Raw genomic sequence first — 13743 nt, forward strand, 5'->3', positions numbered from 1 at the left:
ACGCGTGTGTCTGTGTGCATAATAGAGGGTTTTTATTTGGGTGAGATCGCGTAAATATATAAATGTGTCGTTAAACCCGCCACCACCCGACACAGCCAACTAGTAAGGTTTGTCACGTAAACAGAACGTGGACAATTCGTCACTAGTACAGCACTAGTGTGTAGTGTATAGTGTAGTGTATAGTAGTGTAGTGTATAGTAGTGTAGTGTGTAGTGTAGTGTATAGCGTAGTGTATAGTGTCGTGTGTAGTAGTGTATAGTGTAGTATATAGTAGTGTATAGTGTAGTGTACTAGTACAGCACTAGTGTGTAGTGTATAGTGTAGTGTATAGTGTAGTGTATAGTGTAGTATACTAGTACAGCACTAGTGTGTAGTATAGTGTAGTGTATAGTGTAGTGTATAGTGTAGTGTATAGTGTAGTGTATAGTGTAGTATACTAGTACAGCACTAGTGTGTAGTATAGTGTAGTGTATAGTGTAGTGTATAGTGTAGTGTATAGTGTAGTATACTAGTACAGCACTAACCGGTGTGTTGGAGAGCCAAGCCACAACATTTACAATCTGAGTACGACGTTTCGCCACTAATATTGTTAAAATTCCAACTCATCATCAACAACAGCAACAACAGGGTTTTTACGTTCCTACAAGCGTAAAACTTTTGCTCTTTTAAAGAGACAATAAACCTCAGTGATAAAAGAAGGCATCTCAGGGTGTTAAGTCGGGTGAGCGGGCAGGACTCGTCGTTATACCGGAAAATGGAGCTTCTCCTGCAACGGAAAGTGCAGCCCAGTTCTCCTACGACGCAGCGTGTAGCTTTTATAACGGCAGTTGGATATAACGCGATTAATGTGACAGAGAACACACGTGTTGTGTAGCGGCAGTTGGATATAACGCGATGAATGTGACAGAGAACACACGTGTTGTGTAACGGCAGTTGGATATAACGCGATGAATGTGACAGAGAACACACGTGTTGTGTAACGGCAGTTGGATATAACGCGATTAATGTGATGTGGAACACACGTATTGTTATAACGCGAGTTGGCTATAACGCGATTAATGTAACAGGGGACACACGTGTTTTTACCACGCGAGTTGGATATAACACGATTAATGCAATAGAGAACACACGTGTTGTTATAACGCCAGTTGACTATAACGCGACTAATGTGACAGGGGAACACACGTGTTTTATAACGCGAGTTAGATATCACGCGATGAATGTGACGGGGAACACACGTGTTGTTATAACGCCAGTTGGATATCACGTGATGAATGTAACGGGGAACACACGTGTTGTTATAACGCCAGTTGGATATCACGTGATGAATGTAACGGGGAACACACGTGTTGTTATAACGCCAGTTGGATATCACGTGATGAATGTAACGGGGAACACACGTGTTGTTATAACGCCAGTTGGATATCACGTGATGAATGTAACGGGGAACACACGTGTTGTTATAACGCCAGTTGACTATAACGCGACTAATGTGACAGGGGAACACACGTGTTTTATAACGCGAGTTAGATATCACGCGATGAATGTGACGGGGAACACACGTGTTGTTATAACGCCAGTTGGATATCACGCGATGAATGTGACGGGGAACACACGTGTTGTTATAACGCCAGTTGGATATCACGTGATGAATGTGACGGGGAACACACGTGTTGTTATAACGCCAGTTGGATATCACGTGATGAATGTAACGGGGAACACACGTGTTGTTATAACGCCAGTTGGATATCACGTGATGAATGTAACGGGGAACACACGTGTTGTTATAACGCCAGTTAGATATCACGTGATGAATGTAACGGGGAACACACGTGGTGTTATAACGCCAGTTGGATATCACGTGATGAATGTAACGGGGAACACACGTGTTGTTATAACGCCAGTTGGATATCACGTGATGAATGTAACGGGGAACACACGTGTTGTTATAACGCCAGTTAGATATCACGTGATGAATGTAACGGGGAACACACGTGGTGTTATAACGCCAGTTGACTATAACGCGATTAATGCAATAGGGAACACACGTGTTTTATAACGCCAGTTAGATATAACGCGATTAATGTAACAGGGAACACACGTGTTTTATAACGCCAGTTAGATATAACGCGATGAATGTGACAGGGCAACACACGTGTTGTTATAACGCGAGTTGGATATCACGCGATAAATGTGACATAACACACGTATTGTTGTAACGCTAGTTGACTATAACGCGATTAATCTGACAGAGAACACACGTGTTTTATAGCGCCAGTTGGTTATAACGCGATGAATGTAACAGGAAACACACGTGTTTTATAACGCGAGTTGGATATAACGCGATTAATGTGACAGAGAACACACGTGTTTCAAAACGCGAGTTGACTATAACGCGATGAATGTAACAGGAAACACACGGTTTAGCTGCTGCAGCTCCTTACTATTAAAATTCCTTCCCTTTATTACTGCTAACCCTACTTCCTCCCTTTGTTGCTGTAAATCCTACATAATGCACGGGCATAATATGACTTTGAGACCCCCCCCCCCCACCTCCTACGCATTCCACAAGTAGTGACTAATCCCATATCTGCATTTGCCATAAATATGCTAAATTCCTCTGTTGATATGCAAATTCCTTTGTCAAGGCGCCCTTCCCCCTCTAACCCAGCTTAAATATACGCTGCCAAGCTTGGTGGTGTTCATTCAGACGCTGTCTTTCCGACAGACCTGTTCTTCACCTGAGGACGGCTGCTTGCGTTGTGGCCGAAACGTCGTGAGAATTGTATTTTATTATGTTTTTTATTTCCCTTTTCCGTGACTTTACCGAAAGAACCAAGAAGATGAAGAGGGAACACACGTGTTTTATAACGCCAGTTGGATATCACGCGATTAATGTAATAGGGAACACACGTGTTATTATAACGCGGATGCGAGTTGGATATATAACGCGATCGAGCGAACGGAACTACGTCGTGCACGAGTAGGAACAAGCGCTTTGTACGGCCGCCTCTCGTAGCGTCGTCGCGCAAGGCATCGGGATGCTGCTGGATTATTTCTTGGTTCAGCGGCTCGTCTTCTTAACCTCGGGGGTGCACGCAACCCCCTTGGGGGTGAGAGATGCCCTTTCTGGGGGTGTGCGAGACATGGGCAGATTTTTTTTTAGAAGGTAAATCAAAACAGTAATGAAAATAAAAATAACTAAATTAAATCACGACGTTTCGGGCGCAACACAAGCGTCCGTCATCAGGTGGAGACGACCACAGCGAAAACAACGACGAAAAGTCGTGATTTAATTTAGTTATCTTCATTTTTATTTTCACCCACGTGACCTTTACCCAAAGAACCAAAGCGTATGGATCCTTGCAGTCACGAAAACTTCAAATTTAGAAGGTGAATCAAACCCTATGCGTTTATTAAAATCGTAAAAACATTTTTTTTCTTTACGATTGACAACCAAAGGGGTGCAAGGCTGCAGCAAAGGTTAAGAACCGCCGCGCTAATGCACACATTCATATCAAATTGAAGTCAGCGTCAACGAATAACAATACAGCTATTAAACTTTCTTCTTGGTATATTCCTAATCGGACACCAACTCTCTCTCTCTATAAATAACCATTGCACCTTTCGATTTAAAGCTTTCGTGACTGCAGAGATTCATCTTCTTGGTTCTTTCGGTAAAGTCACGTAGAAGGGAAATAATAAAATAATAAAAATAAAACATAATAAAATTTCGATTTAAAGCTTTCGTGACTGCAGGGATTCATCTTCTTGGTTCTTTCGGTAAAGTCACGTAGAAGGGAAGTAATACAATAATAAAAATAAAACATAATAAAATACTTTATTACTTCCCTTCTACGTGACTTTACCGAAAGAACCAAGAAGATGAACCATTGCACCGTGCGACTTTTCTTTTTTCGCCGATTATATTGCCTATAATTCTCCCCAGGGATGCTACCGATCACATTGCGCTGTGTGTGCACAGGGGCAGCTGCCGCCGTCACCCAGGGGAGCAATTCTTGCATTTCCCGACACCCTTAACCGATGTCTAATCACTCACCCCACCCCTCCCCGCCTCTCTGTGTCTCTCTCTGTCGCTGTCTTCCCGACAGATTTGAGTGTTGTGAACGCGAGGGGGCTCCTTTGTCCGACAGAAGACGGAGCGATGTCAAGAGTTGTTCCATGCCGTGTTACTGTACGTTCGTGCGATTGGTTGGGGAGACTTGTTTAAGAAGCGTTGGTGGCTCGGAGATGTTAGCTACCTCGCCTGGTATACAGGAGGTCGTGGGTTCGATCCCGACCCTGACACCTGCTGGATATTTTAAGTTGAAATGTCTCTCTCTCATCATCATCATCACGGGGGCTAGGAGATGTTAACTTCCTCACCTGGCATAGAGGAGTTCATAAAGTGCTTTTCATATCGAAATCTTGAGTCTATGGGCAGTGTTGAGTCTATGGGTAGTGTTGAGTCTATGGGTAGTGTTGAGTCTATGGGCAGTGTTGAGTCTATGGGCAGTGTTGAGTCTATGGGCGGTGTTGAGTCTATGGGCAGTGTTGAGTCTATGGGTAGTGTTGAGTCTATGGGCGGTGTTGAGTCTATGGGCAGTGTTGAGTCTATGGGTAGTGTTGAGTCTATGGGCAGTGTTGAGTCTATGGGCAGTGTTGAGTCTATGGGTAGTGTTGAGTCTATGGGCGGTGTTGAGTCTATGGGCAGTGTTGAGTCTATGGGCGGTGTTGAGTCTATGGGCAGTGTTGAGTCTATGGGCGGTGTTGAGTCTATGGGCAGTGTTGAGTCTATGGGTAGTGTTGAGTCTATGGGCAGTGTTGAGTCTATGGGTAGTGTTGAGTCTATGGGTAGTGTTGAGTCTATGGGTAGTGTTGAGTCTATGGGCAGTGTTGAGTCTATGGGTAGTGTTGAGTCTATGGGTAGTGTTGAGTCTATGGGTAGTGTTGAGTCTATGGGTAGTGTTGAGTCTATGGGCGGTGTTGAGTCTATGGGCAGTGTTGAGTCTATGGGGCAGTGTTGAGTCTATGGGCGGTGTTGAGTCTATCGCAGTGTTGAGTCTATGGGCAGAGATGAGATGGGAGAGGCAGGAGAGTGCGTGGAGGGGAGTAGAGTGAGATGAGAGGGAAAGGCAGGAGAGTGCGTGGAGGGGAGTAGAGTGAGATGGGAGGGGAGAGGTAGGAGAGTGCGTGGAGGGGAGTAGAGTGAGATGGGAGGGGAGAGGTAGGAGAGTGCGTGGAGGGGAGTAGAGTGAGATGAGAGGAGAGAGGTAGGAGAGTGCGTGGAGGGGAGTAGAGTGAGGTGAGAGGGGAGAGGCAGGAGAGTGCGTGGAGGGGAGTAGAGTGAGGTGAGAGGGGAGAGGTAGGAGAGTGCGTGGAGGGGAGTGGAGTGAGACACAGTGACCTGTATTTAAGTTCAGATGAGGCCCGCGGTGTAGGGCTTATGTTTTGGTCACATGATGCTCTTAAAATGCGCACGTTGAGAAGAAAGTACGCATCATGAAAAAGCCGAAAATAGCTTTACCGGACCGTGGGTCAACTCTGTCATAGCCGAAGGTCAGCTCATAAAGATTTATGGAAATCAAGCCATGGTCGGGTGTTTTTTTTATTTAAACTTTATGATCCGCGTCACAGTGCCGGGTCACGCTGTGGTAACACTCGTGCCTCGTAGCGAGAAGCACCTGGGTTCGACTCCTGACTCCTGACTCGGGCACATTTGTGAGTGTCGAGTGTGTGAATCATTGCCTCACTTGATGCAGCTAATTCGGCTGTGACGGTCCCACCTGATGACGGAGACTTGTGTTGCCTCCGAAACGTCGTGATTTTTTGTTTTATTTTATTTTCATTAATTTTGATGTTTTACCTACGTGACTTTACCGAAAAAACCTAAGAATATGATTCCTTGCAGTCACGAAAGCTTCAAATCTAGAATTAATGTGCGCGTGTTCTCCCCCTGTACTGCAGAGTGAGTGAATGTGCGCGCGTGTGTGGAGCTGTGGGGAGCGTTGGCACAGTAGGGGGGCACAGGTGGTGCGTCAGCCAGTCGCAGAGGTCGCAAACGGGTTTTGATTCCACGGGTAGGGTACCCGGCCGGGTACGGGTACCCCGTTCCCTACCCGTGGTGGTCATGATGAAGTGGTGAAGGTGATGAGGTGGTGATGGCGATAAAGAGGTGGTGGTGGTCAGGATGAGGTGGTGATGGTGATGAGGTGATGATGAGGAGGTAGTAATGGTGATGAGGTGGTGATGGCGATGAGGTGGTGATTGTGGTCATGATGAGGTGGTGATGATGAAAGTGATGATGAGGTGGTGATGGTGATGAAGAGATGGTGATGATGAAAGTGATGATGAGGTGGTGATGGTGATGAGATGATGATGATGAGGAGGTGAGGATGATGAGGAGGAGGTGGTGATGGTGATGAAGAGATGGTGATGATGAGATGGTGAAGATGAAAGTGATGATGAGGTGGTGATGGTACGTGTGTTGAACTTATTTCGCACCACACGTGGCCAAGCGTGCTCATCGGAGGTGTGGGAAGGGAAGGACAACAAACTAGACACAACAAGAAGCAGTTATAAAGAAATGAGTTTGTCCATCGGGATGACTTAAAAGTGCATCGCTCCATTGGCTTCCAAATATCGGAAGGGAAGAGCATTCCAGACGGCCGCAGAAGCGCATCTGGTGTGTTGAGCGAACTGATGAGTATGAAAAAATGAGAAATAGGTTTTACCCTTTGTGGCAAGGCCGTAGCCATGGAGTCAACATTGGGGGGGGGGACCAAATCTTCTAGGGGGTCTAAACTATTAAAAAAATTAACGAACACATAGGATGGACAGTAACTAATTGTCGCCTTTTGTTTGCGTGACAAAACCTTATTGGCTGTGTCGGGTTGTGGCGGGTTCATACGACACAACATTCATACTTACGCGAACTAACCCCAACAAAAAGCCTTTATTTTATGAATAATATTGGTCGCGAATGCCTGCGTGGGAAACCGATGTTAACACCTCTCTTATCGTAATAGTATATAGGTTTTTACCCTTTCAACTGGTACAAAAACTGACACCTTTATACAAGGCATCATGTTTGCAATAACCACAACACAAGCAGTCAAAATGCAAACAGAAATGAACAAATCTGATGATGATAATGATATGCACTGTCCTTGAAGTTGATTGGTCCACACCCGAGACAGCTTTCCTTAGAGCCTAGTCTCACATGGTGTTGGACCAGATGACGCCAAAAGGCGCACAACTCAAAGACAGCGCACTATCAGAGTATTGAGAGCTCGGGGAAAAGCATTTACACTATGAGACATCTCCTTTATGAGACCTCCCTTATCGCCAAAAAGGATAAAACAACTTGTTTTCCTTTTTCCTTCTTTGATACTGACCCAACAAAAAGAAAAAGATTCCCATGAGTGACGGAGCCGACGGGAGTTGTCCGTACCCGGTCGCGTCTCACGCATTTGCCCCACCCCCACCCACCCCCCCCGCTCAAACAAGAAAACGTTCAGCAATGAGAGCAGCCGTCGAACTTTAGCATTGACGTCGATGATTATATTGGGCCGCGATAGTGGAGGCTCGGTGGTGCAAAGGGGGGGGGGGGGGGCGACGGAGGCATTACCGCACGCTGTACAGGGGTCGTTCAACACTGCTCATAGACTCAACACTGCCCATAGACTCAACACTGCTCATAGACTCAACACTGCTCATAGACTCAACACTGCCCATAGACTCAACACTGCCCATAGACTCAACACTACCCATAGACTCAACACTGCTCATAGACTCAACACTGCACCATAGACTCAACACTACCCATAGACTCAACACTACCCATAGACTCAACACTACCCATAGACTCAACACTACCCATAGACTCAACACTGCTCATAGACTCAACACTGCCCATAGACTCAACACTGCACCATAGACTCAACACTACCCATAGACTCAACACTGCTCATAGACTCAACACTGCCCATAGACTCAACACTGCTCATAGACTCAACACTGCCCATAGACTCAACACTGCCCATAGACTCAACACTACCCATAGACTCAACACTGCCCATAGACTCAACACTGCACCATAGACTCAACACTGCCCATAGACTCAACACTGCACCATAGACTCAACACTGCTCATAGACTCAACACTGCCCATAGACTCAACACTGCCCATAGACTCAACACTGCCCATAGACTCAACACTGCCCATAGACTCAACACTGCACCATAGACTCAACACTGCCCATAGACTCAACACTGCCCATAGACTCAACACTGCACCATAGACTCAACACTGCTCATAGACTCAACACTGCCCATAGACTCAACACTGCCCATAGACTCAACACTGCACCATAGACTCAACACTGCTCATAGACTCAACACTGCCCATAGACTCAACACTGCACCATAGACTCAACACTGCCCATAGACTTGAAGTACCGGTGAAGACGCTGGACACCCAGGTTGAGGCACACGTATATTTATTTTCAGCTTATCGGTACAGGACAACACTAGAGGGGGTAGCGGCCCCCTCACCCGGATAACTGGGGATACCCCCTAGCTAATCTCACCTATCCCCAAGTCCTCCTCTAACGAGCTAGGGGAGGCTAACTGGCCCGACACTGGTGAGTCGGGCTACGGTCTCCGGAGTCCCAGGGTCTAACCCTGGTTCACGGAACCACGCCTCTGGCTCGCTCCTCTGCAGCCCTGACAAGGGCGGCGTCGAGGGGAGTCCAGGGCTCTAGCTAGAGGATCTTCACTCTTCCTCCTTTGTTCCCAGACTGAGCCACGAGCTCTCTCTGTCCTCCCCCTTTATACCCCCCGTCAGGATCACAACCCCCCAGGCTGCCTGATGCGGACGTCGCTGCGGGCACCCCCCCCGTGTACTCCCGTAACTCCGCCCACTGTGTTTGTTACCCATTGGATCGTATGCACTTACAGCCCTCCCGTAACAGCCCTACATCACCCCCCCCATTACAGCTCGCAGCCGTCCCGGCTGCAACAATTCTAAATAAAGGAACAATTACCCCTCGACCCCGTGTGTGCCTCATTTTTTCAACAAAATGCAAATAGCAGAACAACAACAAGAACAACAACCATACCCCCGAAGGGAATGTCCGGCGCACCCCCCCCCCCCGCATAAATACGAAATCCGTAAGCACGTATGTACAACTAGCCAGGAACTCCCCCATCACACACAGCACACCCACGACACACAACGCACCCACAACACCCACACCGCGCCCACACAACACAACACACTCAGTGTGCAAGGAGCACACCACCGACGCAGCATACAGTAACCATGACACGTGAAGGAAAATAAATAAGAAAAGTTTTTTTTCTTTTTCTTCCTGCTGTATATTATAAGAGTCTGCGCATTTTAGCGCGCGTCCTTGCCGCAGGCCCGTCACACGGGGCAACCCCGGACGGCGGACCATCCGGTGGCGGCTGTCCCATTCGAGGTGAGGTCGCGATTGAAGTCGCGCGACTGTCGGCATCACCTGTGGGGGTTCCAGGGCGTGAGCCCGTCATTCCCGGTACACCTGTGGGTGGGACAGCCGGCAACACATCAGGCGAGAGCAGCGACGGACCCTCCGAGTCGGTCGACCCCCCACATGCTTGGCCTCGCGTGCGTGGCGTGGGCCCCCGCACCGCAACAAACGGCTTCAGCCTAGAGGGGTGTACAAACCACCGGCGCCTCCCCCATTGGATTCGAACGCACTGAGGCCTCAAAACCTCAACAACCTCGACGGGGCCCCGCCACGGGCGTACGAGTTTAGAGGAGGTCGCGAGTGGTACCTGGGGACAGTGCAGCCATGCCCTGTCCCCCGGCTTCCACTGCAGCACGTGCGCGCGAGCCAGTCTGAGGCGCTCGTTCGCCTTCTGACGCCTGTCAGAATTTAGCCTCGCCGCATCCCGCGCCTCAGTCAGTTTGTCAAGATTAAATTTAACGTGATCGTCCAATTTAGATTTGCCCAGCGGCACGGGGATCTGCAACTGTGCCCGAACAGGTGGGTCGGGTTCGCGGCCATACATAAGAAAGAAAGGTGAAAACCCCGTCGCAGCATGGGGAGCCAATCTGTATGCCGCTAGAACCCCTTGAATATGTAAGTCCCAATCAGCCTGTGAGTCCGAAACTTGCTGCGACAACATAGACGTGATGGTGCGATGCAGACGCTCGACCATCCCGTCCGTTTGCGGGTGATAGGGGGAGGTTCGAATTTTTTTCGTTCCCAGGAGATCACAGACTTGTTTTATGAGTTTCCCCGAAAAATTCCTACCCTGGTCGGTCAACAACCGCTCCGGGGCACCTTTGTCCATGACATAACCTTGGACAAAGGCGTCGACGATGGCTGCTGCCGACTGATTCGCCAGGGGCCAGGCCATAGGCCAGCGCGTAAAATATTCGACCCCAGTAAGCAAATATTTATTTCCCCTGGAGGTGGCGGGGAATGGCCCCAGAATATCCAGTGCGACCAGTTCATTTATTCTGGAGACCTGGATGGATTGCAAGGGCGGGTTCGACTCCCGTGCCGGTGGTTTGCGCTGCGCACACTGAGGGCATGCCGCCAACAGGTCAGTGACATCCTTTGTCATACCCGGCCAAAAAAAAATTCAGCTGGAGCAAGGCGAGTGTTTTCTGGGTACCTAGGTGGAGGAGGCGCTCATGAGCAGCCCACACCACCTTACCTCGTAGGCCAGAAGGGACCACCAGCCGGTGACGCTGGGATTTCCCGTCCCAATGCATAAGCAAGCCCGCATGGGTTTCCCATGCGTCGGCATGACCCGTCACACGCCCCCTCTCCCCGGCGCGACGACGCAACGCGAGGAGGGAGGCATCCTCCAACTGGAGGCGCCCCCATTCATCAACGGGCAATCCAAGCAGGGAATCTCTCCCCTGTTCGGCGATATCAATGGGGACTACCGTTTCATCGTCGGCGGCCGCCGCCAGGACCGGAACCATCATGTCCCCTACTGGCTTGCAACGCCCCGACCCCAGGAGACATGCGCATTCGGAGGCGGTTGGCATCCGTGACAGAGCGTCAGCGTTGGTGTGGCGAACGCCCTTACGATAAGTGGTTTCAAAACTGAAATCCTGGAGGACCTCCAGCCATCGGGACAATTGTCCCGATGGCTGTTGAACCTTCAGGGCGTACTGCAGTGCCGCATGATCTGTGCGGACGGTGAAATGCCGACCGTACAGATATGGGCGATACTGTTGGATGAAATAGACAATTGCCAACAGTTCCCTACGGGTGACACAATATCTTTGCTCCGTTGGAGACAACACCCGACTGCCGTACGCGACCACCCGTTCCACGCCGTCAACCACCTGGGAAAGCACGCCTCCAATACCCGTGTTGCTCGCGTCGGTGTCGAGCAAAAACGGCCTCGAAAAATCTGGGTAAATCAAGGGAGGAGCCTTCACCAGCGCGTCCCGAAGGGAGCAGAAAGCAGCTTCCTCATCCTGACCCCAGTGGAACCGAACCCCTTTAGATGTTAACGCGTGTAGGGGTTTGGCAATCGTTGCAAAATTAGCGACGAAGCGTCGGTAATATGATGCGAAGCCAATAAAACTCCTGACCTCTCCCACCGAGGTGGGAGTCGGCCAGGAGCTGACACACTGCGTTTTGGCGGGATCGGTAGCAATACCCGAGCGCCCTACGATGTGCCCCAAATAACGCACCGACTCGCGTAACAAATGGCATTTTTGGGGCTTAAATTTCAAATTAGCAGCCCGCATCTTTAGGAAAACCGCCCGCAACCTCTGGAGATGTTCATCAAAAGTTTTACCAAAGACAATAACGTCATCCAAATAAATCAGGCACGATTCCCATTGCAATCCAGCCAAAACCAATTCCATCAATCGCTGGAAAGTTGCCGGCGCTGAGTGTAAGCCCATCGGCAACCGGTTGAATTGGAACAGGCCGTGCGGTGTACGGAAAGCAGTTTTAGGCTTAGAATCATCGTCCAGAGGAAGCTGCCAGAATCCCGAAAGTAAATCTAGTGTGGAGAAGAATCGCGCTCCCGCCAAAGCGTCCAGCGATTCGTCCATCCGTGGGAGCGGGTATGCGTCGGCAACCGAAATTTTATTAAGGCGCCGAAAATCAACGCAAAACCGCAACGAGCCGTCCTGCTTTTTAACCAGGACGATCGGCGCTCCCCACGGGCTGGTGGAGGGAGAAATGATGTCGGCGGCTAACATGTCATCAACAGCCGATTTGACATGGTCCTTTTCGGCGGGACTTAACCGAAACGGATTTTGGCGAATTGGCGCGCTGTCACCCGTGTCAATATGGTGACGCAGCAGGTGAGTGCAACCCAAATCATATTTATCACGACTGAAAACGTCGGAAAATTCCCTCAGTAGCGTTCTAAGCTGTTGGCGCTCTGAATTTGTCAGGTCCGTCGATCCCGCACAAAGCGCGTCGATCCACCCTTCATCGCTGTCCGAATGTGGGAGCATCCGGGAAGCAGTGCCAACGTGGTTCGCGACAGGTTCCTCGCAGGGCACTGGCGTCGCGTGAGCGAGCACCGTCCCTTGAGGAACCACCACCGTCTGCGATCCCACATTGAGGACCGCGATGAAAGGGTCCCCGTCCCCTCTTACGACGGTCTGGGCCGGAATCAAATGAGGCCCATTAACCCCGGCCCTAGACGGTCCCAGCAAAACACCCTGATCCCCTATGCCCTTAGCGAAGGGCCTACGAAGTTTCAGAGGCACTAGCATTTGAGCTCCCGGCGGCACACGAACAGTTTTAACGACGAACGCCGGTACCGTCGCGAACGCCGACCGAGCTGCCGCAGGGGATGGCAGGAACGCCATGCGCCGCCCCGATGGAAGCTCAATGCATCCTTGGTCGATCAAAATACGAATGGGCATTTTACCTAAGAAATCCGTCCCCAGCAGGCACGGAACCGCCAGCGAGGAGGAAACGAAAATCGGCCCCGACAATTTGATGTCCCCAATAGAAATTTGCGCTCGAATCTGTCCCATGATGCCGAGAGAGCCCCCGTTAGCGGCATAGAATGGGACGTTAACCGGCAGTAAAGGCCGGCTTTGTACGGGCAGAATATTGTAAATTAATTCCGAAATGATTGTCGCCGATGCCCCCGTATCGACCAAGATGCGTACTTCTACCCCGTCAATGTGTCCGACTACGGCCGACGACCCTGACGACGCGGCTACCACGCGATGGGCCAACACGGACCACTGTTTGGGCTCGATTTGAGTCCCCGCAGTGATCCGCGTTAGCCCCTCGCAACGCGACATCGGCCCCCCGTTTGTTGTGGTGCGAGAGCGTGCAACGGGTAGGTGCTTTGGCCAAACATGTGTGGTGCCGCGACTCGCCGGGTCATGTTGCTGGAGCTTGGGAGGAGGAGGCCCGGCGTCCCGTCGAGCCGTCGTCCCGCGCTGTCGAGGAGAGCGGCACCCCGAGGCGACGTGGCCCCGGACGCCGCAGTTGAAACACCGCGGGAGCCCCGGTGGAGACGACGGGCGGTTGAAACGGCTTGACCCGTCCCGGGCCGACCGTACTTCTTGCGCCTGTTGCCGTCGATGGTCGACGGCGAAGAGCTCCTCCGTCGGAAGGGTGGCTGCAGCCACCGCACGCCCTGCCGATGCCCTGCTGGCTTTCCGCCGCAGGGACAGAAGGTTGGCGTGAAGGAGGCGCGCCGCCTGAAGAGAGGTCATCTCGGCGTCCTCCTGTGCGACGACAG

At 50.5% G+C, this 13743-nt stretch overlaps 1 protein-coding gene across 4 annotated transcripts in view; it reads left to right on the forward strand.

Moving 5' to 3' along the window:
• LOC144736144 (ras-related protein Rab-27A-like) overlaps nucleotides 1–5588 on the forward strand; it is a 36421-nt gene extending 30833 nt beyond the window's left edge. For all 4 annotated transcript variants that reach the window (XM_078618718.1, XM_078618719.1, XM_078618720.1 and 1 more), the window contains exon 8: nucleotides 4113–5588. The gene's annotated coding sequence lies outside the window, so the exon portion shown is untranslated. The remainder of the gene's footprint in view (nucleotides 1–4112) is intronic.
• The last annotated feature ends 8155 nt before the right edge of the window (nucleotides 5589–13743 follow it).

This window comes from Lampetra planeri, chromosome 59 (assembly GCF_965212315.1).
Source record: "Lampetra planeri chromosome 59, kcLamPlan1.2.h2, whole genome shotgun sequence".
NCBI lineage: Eukaryota > Metazoa > Chordata > Hyperoartia > Petromyzontiformes > Petromyzontidae > Lampetra > Lampetra planeri.